This window comes from Ptychodera flava, chromosome 9 (assembly GCF_041260155.1).
Source record: "Ptychodera flava strain L36383 chromosome 9, AS_Pfla_20210202, whole genome shotgun sequence".
In the NCBI taxonomy this organism is placed as follows: domain Eukaryota; kingdom Metazoa; phylum Hemichordata; class Enteropneusta; family Ptychoderidae; genus Ptychodera; species Ptychodera flava.
This window is the reverse complement of record NC_091936.1, coordinates 2,772,710-2,792,492: the sequence shown is the minus strand read 5'-3', so window position 1 is coordinate 2,792,492 and position 19,783 is coordinate 2,772,710. Positions and strand designations below refer to the sequence as shown.

The window sequence follows — 19,783 nt, the reverse complement described above, 5'->3', positions numbered from 1 at the left end:
AATTAGCTGAAGTTTAGAAAGTCGGGCCTTAGGTTGAAATTTTTTCAAGGATATATCGGATAAAAACGATAATTATCACTTTCTAAATAGCGTTCTAAGTTTAGAAATTAGCTGTAGTTTAGAAAGTCGGGCCTAAGGTTGAAATTTTTTTCCAGGATATATCGGATAAAAACGATAATTATCACTTTCTAAATAGCGTTCTAAGTTTAGAAATTAGCTGTAGTTTAGAAAGTCGGGCTTGGAGTGGAAAAAGTTTCCCAAGGATATATCGGATAAAAACGATAATTATCACTTTCTAAATAGCGCTCAAAGTTTAGAAATTAGCTGTAGTTTATAAAGTTTAGAAAGTCGGGCCCCAGGTTAAAAAATTTTTTCCAAGGATATATCGGATAAAAACGATAATTATCACTTTCTAAATAGCGTTCTAAGTTTAGAAATTAGCTGAAATTTAGAAAGTCGGGCCTTAGGTTGAAATTTTTTTCCAAGGATATATCGGATAAAAACGATAATTATCACTTTCTAAATAGCGTTCTAAGTTTAGAAATTAGCTGAAGTTTAGAAAGTCGGGCCTTAGGTTGAAATTTTTTTTCCAAGGATATATCGGATAAAAACGATAATTATCACTTTCTAAATAGCGTTCTAAGTTTAGAAATTAGCTGAAGTTTAGAAAGTCGGGCCTTAGGTTGAAATTTTTTTTCCAAGGATATATCGGATAAAAACGATAATTATCACTTTCTAAATAGCGTTCTAAGTTTAGAAAATAGCTGTAGTTTAGAAAGTTTAGAAAGTCTGGCCCTAGGTTGAAAATTTTTTTCCAAGGATATATCGGATAAAAACGATAATTATCACTTTCTAAATAGCGTTCTAAGTTTAGAAAATAGCTGTAGTTTAGAAAGTCGGGCTTGGAGTGGAAAAAGTTTCCCAAGGATATATCGGATAAAACGATAATATCACTTTCTAAATAGCGCTCAAAGTTTAGAAATTAGCTGTAGTTTATAAAGTTTAGAAAGTCGGGCCCCAGGTTAAAAAAATTTTTCCAAGGATATATCGGATAAAAACGATAATTATCACTTTCTAAATAGCGTTCTAAGTTTAGAAATTAGCTGAAGTTTAGAAAGTCGGGCCTTAGGTTGAAATTTTTTTTCCAAGGATATATCGGATAAAAACGATAATTATCACTTTCTAAATAGCGTTCTAAGTTTAGAAATTAGCTGAAGTTTAGAAAGTCGGGCCTTAGGTTGAATTTTTTTTTCCAAGGATATATCGGATAAAAACGATAATTATCACTTTCTAAATAGCGCTCAAAGTTTAGAAATTAGCTGTAGTTTATAAAGTTTAGAAAGTCGGGCCTTAGGTTGAAATTTTTTTTTCCAAGGATATATCGGATAAAAACGATAATTATCACTTTCTAAATAGCGTTCTAAGTTTAGAAATTAGCTGAAGTTTAGAAAGTCGGGCCTTAGGTTGAAATTTTTTTCCAAGGATATATCGGATAAAAACGATAATTATCACTTTCTAAATAGCGTTCTAAGTTTAGAAATTAGCTGAAGTTTAGAAAGTCGGGCCTTAGGTTGAAATTTTTTTTCCAAGGATATATCGGATAAAAACGATAATTATCACTTTCTAAATAGCGTTCTAAGTTTAGAAATTAGCTGAAGTTTATAAAGTCGGGCCTTAGGTTGAAAATTTTTTCCAAGGATATATCGGATAAAAACGATAATTATCACTTTCTAAATAGCGTTCTAAGTTTAGAAAATAGCTGTAGTTTAGAAAGTTTAGAAAGTCTGGCCCTAGGTTGAAAATTTTTTTCCAAGGATATATCGGATAAAACGATAATTATCACTTTCTAAATAGCGTTCTAAGTTTAGAAAATAGCTGTAGTTTAGAAAGTCGGGCTTGGAGTGGAAAAAGTTTCCCAAGGATATATCGGATAAAAACGATAATTATCACTTTCTAAATAGCGCTCAAAGTTTAGAAATTAGCTGTAGTTTATAAAGTTTTGAAAGTCGGGCCCCAGGTTAAAAAAATTTTTCCAAGGATATATCGGAAAAACGATAATTATCACTTTCTAAATAGCGTTCTAAGTTTAGAAATTAGCTGAAGTTTAGAAAGTCGGGCCTTGGGTTGAAATTTTTTTTCCAAGGATATATCGGATAAAAACGATAATTATCACTTTCTAAATAGCGTTCTAAGTTTAGAAATTAGCTGAAGTTTAGAAAGTCGGGCCTAAGGTTGAAATTTTTTTCCAAGGATATATCGGATAAAAACGATAATTATCGCTCTCTAAATAGCGTTCTAAGTTTAGAAATTAGCTGTAGTTTATGATATGTTTGATGAAAACGTTGGTTCAGCATTTGTTTTAAATGTGTATTTTTTCCCATTGTTTCAAGGGAAAATATGTGAGCTTGTAGGAGTAGTCTCGTAGAACCAGGAAAATACTATTAGTTTCCCAAAGAAGTATTTTTAAAATGCGAAGCTCAAATATGACTTATCCAATAGACCACCGAGATAGTCTCCTTCCTATAAAATTTACCATTGGGCAAGAAGTTTAAAGTTACTAAGTAGGGAAATGTGACAGTGAGTAAGCACAAACACAATTTGTGAGGAGTAATTGTAAATGTTTGTTTTGTCCCTCAAAAACAAAGTCTGTCGAATAACCACCCGGCTATTGCTTATGACAAATAAACCAGTTGTGTGTCTTGAAGACAAATGTAAATACCGTAAAAGTAACCAGACTGCCACAGTTCAAATGACCAAGGTGTGTTGGGATTATCTTAGTTCCACGACAGGAGCAGATTAAGTAATGATGCAAATTAATGCTAATGGCCTTATCAAACGTGTTGCCCCGTGGGGCCATCACCTGGCAGCTGCGTGCTCGCATTAAAATATGGCGTCATTAAGAAATCCGGGCCTGAAGTGAAACTTTTTTCCAGAATAAATCGGATGAAAATCTGCGAGCTTGTAGCAGAATTATTGTAGAACCAGGAAAATACAATCAGTTTTCCCCTGAAGTAAGTTTTACAATCGAAATCTCAAATGTGATGCCCGAGATACTATACCTTCTGCTCATTGCATTAGGCAAGAAGTATAATGTTACGAAGTAGAGGAATATGACAGTGAGTCAGCTTAAAAAACAAAATTTGTGAAGAAAATTGTAAATGTTTGTTTTTCAAGGTCTGTCAAGCAACCTCCCGGCTAGTGTATATTGCAAATAAACCAGCTGTGTGACGTGAAGACGAATGTAAATAAAAGTGACCATATTGCCAAACTTAAATGACCAAGGTGTGTTGAGATTATCTTTGTCCACAACGATCGCGTCCATTTGTGCTGATTAATGCAAATTTATGCTAATGGTCTTATCAAATGTGTTGCCGGCCAGGCCGCCATCTTCCAGCTGCGTGCTCACAGTAAAAGATTGAATCATTCAGAAAATGGGGCCTGAAGTGAAAACAATTTTTCCTTGATATATCGGATAAAAACGATAATTATCGCTTTCTAAATAGCGTTCTAAGTTTAGAAAATAGCTGTAGTTTAGAGAGTCGGGGTTGGAGTGGAAAGGTTTTCCAAGGATATATCGGATAAAAACGATAATTATCGCTTTCTAAATAGCGTTCTAAGTTTAGAAATTAGCTGTAGTTTAGAAAGTCGAGTCAGTGGAAAACATTTTCGAAGGATATATCGGATAAAACGTTGGTACACCATTTCTGTTGTCATCTGTATATGCCCTAGTGTTTCAAGGGGAAAAGTGTGAGCTTGTAGGAGCAGTCTTGTAGAACCTGGAAAATACAATCAGTTTTCCCCAGAAGCAAGTTCTAAAAGCCAAAGCTGAAATGTGACTTGTCCAATAGACCGACGAGATAGTACCTCCAAATTAATGCATTGGCCCTATCAAAAGTGTTGCCGGCCAGGCTGCCATCTCCAGGCTGCGTGCTCACAGTGAAATGTGGAGTGCGTGAGATGAAGTCCCGCAAACTTTTCCAAGAATATGTCGGAAAAAAGGCTGATACAACGTTTCTGTTGTCATCTGTATATTCCCAAGTGTTTTTATTAAAGTAAAAAGTGTGAGTATGTAGGAGTTTTCTTGTAGAACCCGGAAAATACTATCCGTTTCCCCCAGAAGTAAGTTTTAAAATCCAAAGCTCAAATGAGCTTGTCCAATAAACCAAAATGGAACAATACTACCACAGTTCTAATGACCAAGGTGTGTTCAATTACGATCGCGCGCGTCAATTTGTGCTTCAAGTTAATGCTAATGAGGCATTGATAAGGCTATTAGCATTAATTTGCACCACAATGGACACGATTGTCGTGGAACTATCTGACCCTCTTCTTGTCTGTGTCTGAATACACCTTGGTCATGCGAATTGTGGCAGTATGGTTATTTACATTCGTCTTCACGTCACACATCTGGTTTATTTGTCATTAACACTAGCGGTGGCTATTTGACAGTCTTTGTTTTGACGGTCAAAGAATAACATTCACAATTTTTCGTCATCGCTCACTCAGAGCCACATTTCTCTACTTCATGACATTCAATTCTTGCCCGTTGCAATGGTCAATTCAATAAGGGGTGCTTTTCTCGCGAGTTTATGGAAAAAACATTTGAGCTTTGGATTTGCCGCTTGGCAAAACTGATACAGTATTTTCCTGATTCTATCCGACATATCCTCGAACAAATTTTTTTCACTCAAGACCCGATTTTCTACACTTCAGCTAATTTCTAAACTTAGAACGCTATTTAGAAAGTGATAATTATCGTTTTATCCGATATATCCTTGGAAGAAATTTTTCACCCAAGGCCCGACTTTCTAAACTTCAGCTAATTTCTAAACTTAGAACGCTATTTAGAAAGTGATAATTATCGTTTTTATCCGATATATCCTTGGAAAAAATTTTAACCTAAGGCCCGACTTTCTAAACTACAGCTAATTTCTAAACTTAGAACGCTATTTAGAAAGTGATAATTATCGTTTTTATCCGATATATCCTTGGAAAAAAAAATTCAACCTAAGGTCCGACTTTCTAAACTTCAGCTAAACTTCAGCTAATTTCTTAACTTAGAACGCTATTTAGAAAGTGATAATTATCGTTTTTATCCGATATATCCTCGAACAAATTTTTTCACCCAAGGCCCGACTTTCTAAACTTCAGCTAATTTCTAAACTTAGAACGCTATTTAGAAAGTGATAATTATCGTTTTTATCCGATATATCCTTGGAAAAATGTTTTCACCCGAGGCCCGACTTTCTAAACTTCAGCTAATTTCTAAATTTAGAACGCTATTTAGAAAGCGATAATTATCGTTTCTGGCTAAACTTTCTAAGTTTAGATTTAGATTTAGACAATTCTAATTTAGCTTTCTAAACTTCCAGCTAAACTTTCTAAAAACGATAAAAACACAATTCCGCACCTTAATGCCAATCTGCTGGTCGAATGTTCATGCAGTCGCATGGGTGGTCTGAGGCGCGGTTCTTAAACCACATCGAGTGTTGGTGGGGGTCCTGAGTACTTGACTCCGTCGATGTACAGCATTCCATTCCGGAAGATTGGTTTCTTTCCGTCCTTGTAAGCTTGCGCCATGATCTTGTGGTACAGGCGTTTTTTCTTGTAATCTGCGGGGAGCAGGTCTTGTTTGATGTAGATTTCTGTTCCGACTAGGGCTTGCTTGGCTTTGCGTAATATCTGTTGACTTTTCGCCGGTAGAGTGAATTTCACAATGATAGGTCGTGACCGATTATTGGTGATGTTCCCTCTTACTGGGGCTCGGAAGGCTTTTTCTATTCCGTGATCACTTACTTCGAACTTGTCCGTTAGCAATTGTCGGGCAACCTCCATTGGCTTTTCGTTTCTTTCTTCCTTTACACCGTAGAAGCGGAGGGAGCATTCTCTTAGTCGACGTTGTGCTCGAATACTTTCCTCCTGAGTGTTTTTTAAGTTTTCTGTAAGTTGACAGACTTTCTGTTCGAGGGAGGCGATCCTGGTTTCATTGTCGTCGGCTTTGGTAACCGCATATTCACTCGATTTCTCGAAGTCGTTTTGCCTCTCCTCGAGTTTTGTTACTCGATCTTCGACATATGATAATGCCAAGAGTTTGGTTTTGATCGTGGTGACATCTGTTTGCAAAGTTTCCAGTCTGTTGTAGAGCATTTCCATGGTGATTTTATCTGGAGAAGGTTCTTCCCCGTCGCTGGCCTCATGTTCATGAGGGGTGTCGTTTTGGCCGTCGCTTTGGTCTGAAGCAGGTCCAGTGAACGCTGTGATGCTTTTTTGCTTCTTTTTCTTGCCTTGCGGTGGTTGGATTCTCGGCATTTTCGGTCTGCGGGGTGACTGGGTATTCACGGAGGTGATGATTGAGTATTGATACTCAGACTTTCTGAGATGAGCTGAAAACTTTGGCAGATTTGGAGAGCTGAAGGTTTAACGCACTTGCCTAGTTGTACATGGTCACGTGCGTCTCTGGTCTACCTCTTTGACTTTGGAGAGAGATCAACAGGGAAATTCAAAAATGGATTTTAAAAGGTTGTCGTTTCTGTCCAAGATTCATTACTTACTACATAAATCAAACGTTTCTTTGCATAATTCTTGACTCGAAACGTATCCATGAGTGTACCTCCGTTAAATTTATCCAAAGGAGGGAACATGATGAACAACTCGATCCAATAATGTCACCGAGTCTGTAACACAAACAATCAAACCAGCAAAGGAAAGAAAAAAACAGTAGGTGAAAATGGCAAATCTAGAAAGTCGCCACAAAAACAAGCAGAGTCAGCTTTTTGGACTCTCTCTCTCTCTCTCTCTCTCTCTCTCTCTCTCTCTCGTGATGTATCACCTGTCGGACACACTGTAAACTAGGAAATTTTTGTGAATTTCGCAACTATATGACCACGAAATTCTGGTTAGCAGTCGTGGACTTATTCCATGGCCACAAATCACTTTGCCAATAATTTATTCACAATGATGTCACAGCAAAATTTCAGACAAATTACGGTTTTCGCCGAAACATGTCTCTAGCTAAAATAACGAGACTTTGGTCATATCAGACAGTTGAGATTTTAGAAAGGTGATCGCTTGAAAATACTCAAATGAAACAGTGTTATGTTTCATAACATCGACAATGAAAAGAAGTCTTGTCAAATGCGTAATTTGCAGATCCGAGTTGCTTTCATTGACATGAGAGTTTTCCTAGTGATAGTATTGGTTTTCTATTCGTGTTCATTGTCACACCCGATGTCTTTCCTTCACGGTAAATCTCAACAAAAAATATCAACTTCTGGTCAGATGCATGAAATACAACGCGTATTGCCGTTCACAGTCATGCCATTGGCAGTGGAAGCGGTCTTCCACTCCACTGGCTTTGGTCAAAACATAAACAGGCAGACGAGTTCATTTCGATCAGGGAAAGATTAATGTTTTATAAAAAATATTAACTAGATTTCATCATCCCGACTTTGCACAATCGGGACAAAGACTGAAATTACTTTGTACGGTAATTTTAGTGTTGTCGCTCAACAGTGTTTTAGTTATTTCTACAAAATCAAAACATGGACAATTGAACGATTCGGAACTGAACATCCCAACTTTGATGCTGGAGCATTTCAATGTACTGAAGCATAGACTGTAGACTAAATTTGAGTAACTGACGGTATATCAATCAACCTTGGCACTCAGTGAAGCTATAGTGGAAGTATACAAATTTTGTTACAACTTGCCCATTTGCTGGTAAGATATGAGCCAGCGTAATGTCAAAGGTCGCAACTTTCGTCTTCCGGCGTTACTCCCATCCTAATGCCATCGACTGGTAGAACCTCTCGATCGTTTTACTCCGTCTACTGTGCTCTACCTGGCCTTTCCCAATTGTTAGTAAATTTACGACTTGACTTTGTTTGACAAAAAATAGTAAGGAGAATTGTAATGCTGACACCCGCCCGTTTACAACAAATACTTCTAGCATTTGATGAATAATTTTAAGGTTATAAAAATGATGAATTTATTCATGATTGAAAACCTGCGGAAATGAGATGGAGAGGAGCAAACGAATTTTTTCGTTTGTGCTTTTTACTTATACTTAAACACTAAAATTTTATTACGTATTTTCAAAAGATCAATTGCATGACACTTCACAGACTCAACATCATGGGTTATGAATGCTTGTTGCCTTTATATTTCTTCCTTACTGATAGATATTGTCACCTCAATAAAATGTGCCATTTTGGTCAAGCGGCCCTTGAATATTATTCAATTAATCATTTTCGATTACACAACAAAATAATTTCAAGTTTATTGTAAGATAAGTCATAAATATGTCTCTGTAGTCATTATCGGTGCTGGCACAACTTTTAGATGCTAGAAATTATATCTGTCTCCCGTTTTTCATACTACATATTCGGAAAGCTCTGTGACCTTGAAAGAATGTATTTCATTCATAGGTGGTACGACTGTAGCTGACGTAATTATACAGTGTCCTGCTCTGAAACTCTTTTAAGCCAATCACTTATCAGAACAATTGGTAGTCAACAATGACCTAGATTCCTCATTGGAATTGGTGATCTTGCTATTTTTATTCTTTTGAGAGAAAGTAAGCTGATATTTTTAATACGCTGCGGACGATCGTCATTTTGTGATCTAGACTTTCGTTGCGTGACTGTGCACAGCAATGTCCATAGAGCATAAGAGAAAACTACTGGCATTCATACATTTGCTGAGAGAGTTTCTTGTAAAATATTTTGAAGGAAACATATTGGCAATTCACTGACATGAGCATCGTCAAATGTCAAACGAAACTATGATCCACCAACTAAGATTCCCGGCTAACCTTAAACTAATACGATTGAATCTCGCTTCTCCATACACTGACAAAAACTTAGCAGTACTTACCTTCTGCGACCACAGTCGGGACGTAGTTCGACCATCTTTTTTCTCTTATCGTCGTTTCCTTATTTCCCGGGTTTTTTTGTCAAATTAGTTGTTGTTTTTACGCCTAGTTTCTCAAAGCTGAGAATACCGTGACTATCGATCTAAAGTATCCGTTGCTACCGTCCATTCAGAAAGGTTGATAGCATGTGAGTGTTTGGGTGTCTCGAAACTACTCTAATACAGAGAAAACGAACAAAAGGGTGAACTCAGCAGTTAACGTTTAAACAAAATTTATTACGAAAATAAAACTAATTGCTAAGTCAGGGATAGAGTACAAGCTTTAAAAGTGTACAGACTACTTATCTCAGCTGGGACGGCAGAGCTCCAGTCTCAGAGTTGTAACAGTCAGTCGGATGAATGAACAGTCCTTGCAGGCTTGAAGCTGCACAAAGTCCACAGTATAAATCCAGCGTTGGCAGTGAAGGTCTTGAAAAGTCTTGAGAATGACTACTGCTGGTTTAGTAACACACAAGAGACACGATCCCAAAAGTCTGACTGGAAGCTGAGCACGTCCCTTTTATAAAGGCATATAAGAACAATCTAGAACTTTTATTGACATGCTAATTACTGTTCTAAAATTATCTCCCTTACACAACTAATCAACTTTCCAGAACATTCCAAACATGACTAATTGAATTCAAGGTTGTGAGGTCATCAAGGGCAGTGACCTTGGGAATGTTCTAGACTAATTGAACTCAGGTCATGATGAGTGTGGGGGAAATGACCTACATAACACTACTCTAATACAAAGCGAACCAAAGTATACGACCATGGGATCTTGACACCTTTTCGCGCACGCTCATTTTAGCTCGGGTGAAAGTCGAACTCTATCACCTGAGAATTGCGTGCCAAGGCCAAGAACTTTGCTGTCAACCAACGGCCGACGATAGGAGTAGGATAGTATTTGAAAGACGAAATCGAGATATGACAACCTATTTCCCCGGTATTCATAATCTTAACCGAAAATCATCGTTAAAAATTAACAAAAACGTTCGTAAATCTCCGATCATGCTTTCAATATTTTTTTTCGTAAGTTTTCATTTTTGTCGTAATTTACGATCGTTACGAGCGAGAGCACAGGCATATGACCTTTGAAAATCTGAAAATAACTAGTCAGCGTTCTTGCTTGCTTCTGTACATATCTGGTGCACACTATTTTTTGAAAATTTACGTCACCAAATCCTTCGAAAATGCAGAGTTTAATAAATCGGACCCTGAGAGATACATCCCTTCCCGTTGTTTGCCTTATGAGCTTCTAACTAGTTATTTGGTCAGGGCGATAAGCCCCCCCCCCCCTCATTGGTGATGGGCAAAACAAATTAATGAAATGGATTAGGGGGACAATTAATAAATAAGGTAATAGGCACAGATATGGCACAGGTAAGGCTTGTCATATACTAAAAAAATAAGGTACTGAGGCAGGCCTAGGCACATCGTACAGGAAGAAATCAAACAGTATTGTCAATAGCGATGTCAATCTTCCTGATCGTCTGAATGATTTATATGCTCGCTTTGACAAGATATAATCAGAGCCATGATTTAAGCCTGAAGACTGTCACGGAACAGCCACCTTTTATGATCGAAGAGTCTGATGTGAAAATGTGCTTCTCAAGGGTCGATCCTCGCAAAGCAGCTGGCTCGGATGGCATTCTGTCTTGCGCCCTTCGTCATTGTGCCCATCAGTTATCGAGTGTTTTTACTGATATTTTCAATACATCAATCTCCCTTTGCATTGTGCCCTCGTGTTTCTATCATAATTTCCAGTCCAAAAGAAATCACAATCAAAGTGCCTGAATGACTACCGTCCCGTTGCACTTACACTTGCCATTATATGAAATGCTTTGAACGTCCAGTGTTATTACCAGTGTTATTAAAGATATATCAAGTCAATATTGCCAAAATCTTTTGGCCCATACCAGTTTGCGTATAGTGCCAACAGCTCTTTTGAGGACGCTGTATCATTTGTATACTTCACACTAAAGACCCCAAGTGGTCAAGATTGGTAACCGTTTTTCCTCTCCCATTATTCTTAACTAGGGCGCTCCTAAGTTTGTGTTTAAGTCCGTTACTATATTCACTTTACACATACGACTGTACAAATATGTTTGAGGGAAATGTAATGGTAAATTTGCAGATGATACTTCGTCAGTTGGATTGATTAGTAATAATGATGAGTCAAATTACAGAAGAGAAATCCTTAATTTATTGAATGGTGTGATATAAATAATCTTGTACTCAATGTAAGTAATTATAAAACAAAAGAACTCATCGATTTTAAAAAGGTCAGTCAGCCAGTTATTCCTATTGTAGGTCAAGGCAGTGAGGTTGAAATTGTGTGTTTTTTTAAATATTCTGGAATTCAACTCTATGATACCTTGTCTTGGCAGACAAATACAGTCTTTGATTCTTTGATTAAGAAAGCTCAACAGCACCTTAATTTTCTGAGACACATAAAGAAATTGGCATGGGTCGTGTCATTTTGGTTGACTTTTACCGCAAATTCGCACTACTATTGAGAAGTATTTTAATATATGCTATAATAGTCTGCTTTGGAAATATAACTTCTGCAGAGTTGTATTCGCTAGTAAAAGTCGTTAGCACTGCAGGGAAGATCATTGGTTCAGCAGATCTACTATCATTGCAATTAATTTATCGATCCAGGACCATTCAGAAAACCAAATCTATCATAATGACGATAATCATCCAGCCCAGTATTTCGAAGTTTTACCTTCTTGGCGGCATTATCGATGCATCAGAACAAAATCTGAACGGTTTCGCAAAACTTTTTAATCCATCATCTGTTCGAACTTTAAATCAATTGACATATTTTTTTCTCATTTCGTATTTTTGTGATATTTTTAAATCTTCCATTAACTGCGAACGTGAAAAATCAATTTCCATTTCATTGTAATGCATGTGGCAAGAAATTATTATTATTATTATTATTATTATTATTATTATTATTATTATTATTATTATTAGTTGTTGTTGTTGTTGTTGTTGTTATTTGCGAGAAAGGGTGACGCTATTTCAGTATTCTTGAAAGTTTACTTGTACAGCAATTTCGAAGACTCCACAGCTTAGATGATTCTTTTGATTATTATATAAATAATGACATGTCGGCTAAAGTTTAGGGTATGGAGGGGACTATGGCTAAAGTAAAGACCCGAAGAGCGATATGGGGTCGGGTCCATGACGAATAAATTTGTCGAAAAGCAAGGATGTTGATCATGTAATGTCGATAATAACATTTGCAAACGACCGTTTTAAAACTTGTCTTCTTCCTGAAATTTCATTTGTTGCATGTTCGGCGCTTTTTAGCAAAGCTACTGCATAATCTTTCTGTCAAACCAGATGAGGCACTAAAACGGTGAATGCCAAAGGTGAATACCACCTTCTGAGGGTATATTGCCATATCAACTTAATATCTGTTATTTTCAAGCTCACAGACTTTTGCCGATTTATTGTAAAGGATTTTTAGCATTCAACTTCTGAGTTGATCACAGGTTGGAACACGTTAGGGAGTAAATTTACCACAAAAATTACCACTAATATCATCAAACTTCCCACACTTCAGACGTTTCAAAGGTAAATACTAGGAAAGATTTTCGGATCAGTCTTTGTTTTCACTTCTGATGGACTTTTAAAAATCAAAACATTACTTCCATGCAATGAGATATCACAGAACACATCAAATATAATAATGGAATATGTGATCTCTCTGACCCATGATACATTCTGCTGTGTCAGCACCTCTGGATACCTGCAGTTTGTATCGGCATACTGAATGTCATTCAAACAAGTCTCACCACTCTCTTTATACCACCACGCATTTAGCAAACTTGTCATTGCCAGCCTGAGCTCCTGCAAACCGCGTAATGCAACCGGTCAAATCAAAACATTCTCATCGATACGTCTATAGAGTATATTCAAGCTCCGTCTGTTTTTATAAATCGACAGCCATTTTTATTTTATCTTCAATTTGTATGATTTCTTCTCGTCTTCTTCTTTGCCTTGTAGTAGAATTTTTTCTCAGCGTTTCGCCATTTTTATTTGATCTTTATTGTTTGCAAATTTCCTCCGCTTTTGTCACCTCGTTCAGCGCTTATGGACACGTGGATGAATCATGTTGCTGCGCATGTCAACTTCTTCTTATGATCATTATTATTATTATTATTATTATGGACGATATGCATCCTGTAACGTACATTTCAGAGTGTTAAAGCACCTCTGCGACATCCTCGAATAGCAGAGAGTAAAGAAGGCGTTAGCGTCTGATTTGATAAAATAAGTTATCTGTTATCGTTCATCGTCTAAGTCAGAATCTGATATAAACAGAGACGGACAGCTGATGCGAGACGAGCTAACATAAATGAGATCGGATAAAAAACTGTAATATCGTCATATTTCTCAGCAAAACTGTAATTTGAGAAAATCGAAAGGTCAGAGGTAGCCCAAACACAAGTCGTTTTGGACAAATCCCATAATATCGTTTTTTGAAGTTATGATACCTACAATATTAGGTCGTGTCACTTTTAAATCGACAAATAGTATTGTATGTTCAGATTGCTGATAGAAGTGAATTCCACGAAAGTGACACACATAGCATGGGTTCATTTGGCCATACGGCTTGTACAGCGAACAGTAATCTGTGGCTAATACGTTCAATTTGATTTAATAATAATAACAAAAATGCTTGCAAGATGAATGACTTAATCGGTTGTCAGGATGATACCATACATGATGCATAATTCAATACAAGCTTCGACTAGTAGCCGGTGTTGATCAATATTGAAAACTAGGCATGAATTTCTAAATTTGACCGAATACGCAGAACACAGTAATATATAAACATAACTTGTTACATCAGTGATCTAATTTGTCTGATAAATACTGCAAACCATTTGTATCTGCTTAATTCGATTTATTTCCAATTAAGTATTTCAATTCAATTATAAAGAGTTAGAGATGCGCTTCTCATAATGGCACATTACCAAATCAAACCCACATCTCTCTCGGACCCCAGGGTGTTTTTGTAAACTGAAAAGCTTAAGGTACTACGTGCAAATGGCAATGTCTGTCGGCAGAGGACAATGTGATTTGTAAAAGAGATTAATGTTTAGAATTGGTGTCAAAAGAGAAAATGTCGTTATATTTTGCATGCCGTTTGGCGAAATCATTGACGCGAGGAACTGTGCACCAGCAAATACCGACCCGCTCCTATCTAATATTGGCACCAAGCGACCTCCCACTTAACGCGGGCTTTGTAGTATGTCACGATCTAAAGTAGCATACGTGTTCTTCCATGACTCATATTAAAGTGACCTTGTTACATGTCTTTGCTATTAAATTAAATCAGTGTTTTTATTAGGAGCTGGTAGTTGGCAAAAATTGACTGCTGTTAAACATAACAGCTTTTCGCCTGCTTGGATATGGGCGAAATATCGTTTAACAGAACGGAAAACTGATAACGACTTTGCAAATTATAACAGATTATCAAACGTTGAATGTTGGGGCTCTACAAAATTTCCGGGCGAGCCTTTGGTTTGACGAAAAACAATGAAAACTATACTATATTGACCGGGTGGAGTATCCACTAAAATGCGCGAACCTGGGGATTAATATTGAGAACAGCGGATTTTTAAGTCGACAACACGTCGCTCCATATGTTAGTTTAGTGTTGTTCGTTCTACAAGTGGAAGAAAGTACACATGTCTTTAGAATTGGTTCAAGTCTGCGATTTGTGAAAGGAAGACTGTGGTCGGAACTCTACTCAAAGGTTGGCAGGGACCCCTAGGACCGATGTAAGGGAGCATTCGTTTTTTACGGGGAGGGAGGAGATCGGTTGAAATCAGGAGTGTTAGGGGGTCAAATTTTACAATCAATGATTTGGGGGCCAACCTTTACGAATGTTTGTATGGAGTAATGGCCAAAAAATCTAATTTTGAATTTTACCGAAATGTTGATTTACTATACATTGTAGTCTATGAGGAAACTATGAATAATTTTTTGATACAAAACTAGCTAAATTTGTGTATTTATAGACTCTTGATTATTAATCGGTATTAGTGTACTGTTAGACTACCAGGGTGATTACAAGTCCATGTGTGTGCAAGAAATTTGGTTTTGGAATTTCACCAAAAATGCTGATTCTCTATACATTGTAGTCAATGAGGAAAGTACTAGTATGGATATATTTTAATACAAAAGTAGCTAAATCTGTGTATTTATAGACTCTTGATTATTAAGCTGTATCTTTTGGCTATTTTTTCACAACTTTTGTTTTGTGGTTTCCCTATACTTTCTTCATTGAATCCCTAAACTGTAATTTAATGCCAAGTAGTTAGCATATCAACCCAACCTGTATTAGTATAATCTACATTGTTATTGTTGAAAATTGTATTCAAGTCCGGACTATAATTCATTTGTAAACAATAAACAATAATCACTACACACATATAAGCTGTGTTGACAAAAAGAATACTCGAAATTTCAGCATGACAAACGGATTAGGGTCAGACACGGTAGTTTATATACAGAAGCAGAATGCTGAAAAACTTGCCATAGGTTACAGCTTATGTCCCTTTAATATGCTTGAGCTTGATTGGACAAGGGTGGGTTACAGCTGCATGTGTAAGCAAGAAATTTGATTTTGGAATTCAACCAACATGTTGATTCACTATACATTGTGATCTGTAACAAACTATGAATATTTTTTTTACAATACCAAACTAGCTAAATCTGTGCTTTGATAAATGTTTGACAATTGATATAAAAGTACGTGATGAGAATATTAGGTTTGAAAAAAACAGATGTGGAAAACAAGTATGATATTTGAATTTCACCCAAGTGATTATTTGCAAAGTTCAAAAAGGATTCTTTGAAAGTTCAAAGGTCAAATACAAAATTATATGTCAATTTGGATATTATTGATACGGACCGACATCTTGGGGAGGGTCGCAAGGGCTGTTTTTTGTGCATGAAAATTAGGGAGGGTCACTCATTTTCTTGAAAAACACTTTCGAAGGGCCCGATTTTTTCCCCAAGGTGTAAAGGGCTAATGAATCAAATTTAATGTTCTTTACGTGTCCGAAGCCGCGACGGAATGATTTTTTAGGGGGTCACAATTAACAATTGATGAACTTTTGGTTGGCAAATTTTAGAAATTAACGTTGGACGGGAGTCGCGTTTTGCATTTCATTTGTCGCTAAAGTTCCACTGACCCCCCCTAAAAAACGAATGCTCCCTAAACACTGTATCTAGGGTACGTTGGCGATCGATGAAAGTTAAACATGGTTGTTAATATTGAATATCGTAAAATGTAAATGTTGCAGCTCTGTTGACGTGATGGATCTAGATATCATGCATGAAATACATTGTTTGTAAACAAGAAAGTTGTACACACGCAGTTCCGACGACATCCTCTCTTTAACATGTGCTGAGTGGGGTAAACGCCATACAGGGAAGTTTCATCTGGATTCACAGACTTGGTTTTCTTGCACGATCTACATTGCTATAAATTATTGATGAAATGACGTATTCACTAATATGTTATTCATACAATGACATCATCGTATTTTGCGTATTGGGAGGAGTTACCTCTGGATCCCCTTGAACCGGCCTTCCTACGCAGGTCATATCAACTAGCTGGTAGCTGATGTACACAGCTTTTAGTCCTTCATTCAACTTCTAGGCTTGCTCCTTCATCAGAGCTATAAGTGGGGAGACTTTAGATAGCTTTAGTCAGTTCTCTTACGTGTCCGAAGTGATGAAAATCAGAACAATATGGGCCTGGGGAGACTTCCTACGTCCGTCATAACCGCTGCCAGTTGGTACAGAGATGAACACATATTTTCCCTGAATATAACTCTTGAACATTTCTCTGGAAATCTCGCAAGATTTGCGATGGTCGGCCGATCAGTTTTAATACGCGGTCAATGTATGCGAACTTTATACCATATTGGCTAAGCGGGTAACGTATTCAATGTCCAGGTGGCTTCGCATTATGAGGAGAGCAACAAATGTTTTAATGTATGCAAAAATTATCAGTATGCGTTCTTCTTATTGACCAAAGTAATTATGGGACTGTCAATCATTTTGTTTTTGCTTTACATCGTGTACACAGTCCGTCAGCCGCCGGTACACGGTGCAAGGATGCCAAGTCAGTGAATCCGGCCACAGACGAGGAGTTTCTGTGTTCCGGCAGAAACTAACTCACTACTTCGCAGACTCAAAGGTAACGCTTTCGATCGCTGGGAAAACCTGCTGCCCTGGGCTGCCAAATTTCAAAAAGGTTTGTATGAAAAGGAAGACACACAAGAAAAACTGTTGCAGATTATTTTAATTTTGAAAGGTCACCGTCTTGAAAGAAGTCTGGCCTGTCTTTTGTAAGTAATGATATCAATGCGAATATTTTGCCTCACCTGATGTGTATATCTTCCCAATTGGCGCTAATTTATAAGATTATGATATGTCACAATATAGACAGAGACCAAAACGACGGGAAGTGGTCAGAGATCGCTCTTTGATGTTTGGATTCACCGATTATGTACAGTCGTCCTATGGAAGTAAACATGATTTTTACTACTACCTGCTTGATTTAATAGAGAAAGTTTTGGAAAAGACATTTATTAGACTGATTGAATCGAAGCGATGCGTTTACCGGTACACAATGAAATGAAATCAGAGCAAGCTTGTTCACAAGCGTTTTCACCGTCAAGCGGTTGAACAATCGTCTTTCAATGTAAGTTGGACACCACAATGATACTTGCAAACTGTCGTTATTAACTATCAAGTATGATATTTACCAAAAATATAGAGTCTGTGAAATATTCTCAGGACTGACGTTTTTCATGCTTTGTGTTGTTCACCGAAAACTGCATTCAATGTTCCTATACGCTCCCCACTGGGCCAGATCATTGGCTTGCAGGAAAGTAGAAGTGACCGAAGTTGTTCGGAACTGGTTGGAATATAGAGGAAAGAATGCGGTTCGAACAATATCATGAAAATTACACAGACACTGGTGTTCAACGTCTAAGTCCATTTGGAAATGATGAGCGAAATCTTTTTATCCAAAACTTTTCCCTTCAGTCTCTTGCGTCGAGCTGTACTGTGGATCCTTGCTCGTGATTTGTTTAACAACCACAATCTTACATGTAAAATGAATTTAGTCGTAGTCGATGCTGTTGAACTGTGGGGCAATTTGTAGTTTCGGACGTAATGTAATACAACCACAGTGATCATGTTGCGTGCATGGCCGACGTGCATCAGTTTACATTCGGGATTTATGGGTCTATGATAACGTTATTGCCGCGACAATGTAAAATAATTGGAAGAATGACCATAGCACCTTTACAGTGTAAGAATCTGTGTCAGAATGTAATGATACAATTTGTTTGCTATCTGGATCTAATGGGTTGTAATCACTAACGTAGGTTAACCTCAGACAAAAGTTTTACGCTCAACTGTCAATGTCTAATCTTGTAGTCTCGGACGAGACTACAAGATTATATATATATATATATATATATATATATATATATATATATATATATATATATATATATATTATATATTATATAGTCTCGGACGAGACTACAAGATTATATATATATATATATATATATATATATATATATATATATATATATATATATATATATATATATATATATAAAATACATCCTACAATCATCTGTTTGATGATTGTAGGATGTATGATGAAACTTAAGTACAGATATAACTACTTTATTTGAAGTAACTTATGGTGTATTGGTGTATATATATATATATATATATATATATATATATATATATATATATATATATATATATATATATATATATTTATAAGCTGCACATCAAATCTACACTGTTAAACTAACGCTCTGAGCTGGTTTCAAAATGTCGCCACCAAAAGAAATATTATTTACCAAATTTTAACACCACCAACAAATAGAACGGCACATCCCAAATAAGAGTGTCGAGCTAGTAATCCTTTCACTTCACTCTGATGATTGCAGGATACATGAAACTTAAGTAACAGATATCATTACTTTATACTTGAAGTAATTTGTGTTATTATTTTTAACTCTCTGCTTTAACATCGACAAGCACTGTAATTTCGCACGAGGATACCTGTGTACTTCGAGATATATATATATATATATATATATATATATATATATATGTGTGTGTGTGTGTGTGTGTGTGTGTGTGTGTGTGTGTGTGTGTGTGTGTGTGTGTGTTCGTCTTTATCTTTGTCTGTGTACGTATGTGTGTGCACTGGTTATCGCTTGTACATATATTCAGTGAACTGGTCAAACTCTCCTGGTATACCGTCGCTTGGTGTGGTTTATCGGTTAATTTTAGGGCTATGACCTTTAATGACCTTGCCTTCAGTGTCGCTGGTAAATGGTTTACCTGTCTTATTAACATCCAGTTCACTTCATCTGACATGATTGAAAATAGACTCAAACCGACATCATTTGCAGGGCCGTCAAGTACCTGTATGTTAAACTGATTGACTAAGGTCGCTGTCCTCTGTGACATTTGACAAACTGAGTGAACAAAATAATAGTGACCCGCGTCATAACAATATCATTACCCTCTCCCCTACTAGCATGCCATTTCAACATAAAATTGTGATTTTTTTTTTAAATTTTGGAGATGTTCAGTGTTTCTACGTTGAAGGTTAAGTAACTGTAACAACGATGGTAGAAAGCAATGTTTCCAAGTTGCAGGGCAATTTACTCCACAACAGCTCGCCTTATCCTAATTCCAGGCTCAATTGTTTCAAAATCTTCCCGAGGAGTGACTCCGGTTTGTTTTAGCCGAAATGAAATTTTAAAAGTAGTCTAGGACCACAATT

General features: G+C 36.8%; 1 protein-coding gene across 4 annotated transcripts in view; it reads left to right on the top strand.

Annotated features, from left to right (window-relative positions):
- Positions 1-19,783, top strand: part of LOC139139753 (solute carrier family 23 member 1-like) — a 54,964-nt gene that overhangs the window by 16,336 nt on the left and 18,845 nt on the right. The window contains exon 1 of one of the 4 annotated variants that reach the window (XM_070708644.1): positions 17,039-17,206. The exons of 2 other annotated variants lie outside the window; for them this stretch is intronic. The gene's annotated coding sequence lies outside the window, so the exon portion shown is untranslated. Of the gene's footprint in view, positions 1-17,038; positions 17,301-19,783 lie in introns of those variants that run through there. One more of the 4 variants, XM_070708646.1, reaches the window with a different exon arrangement.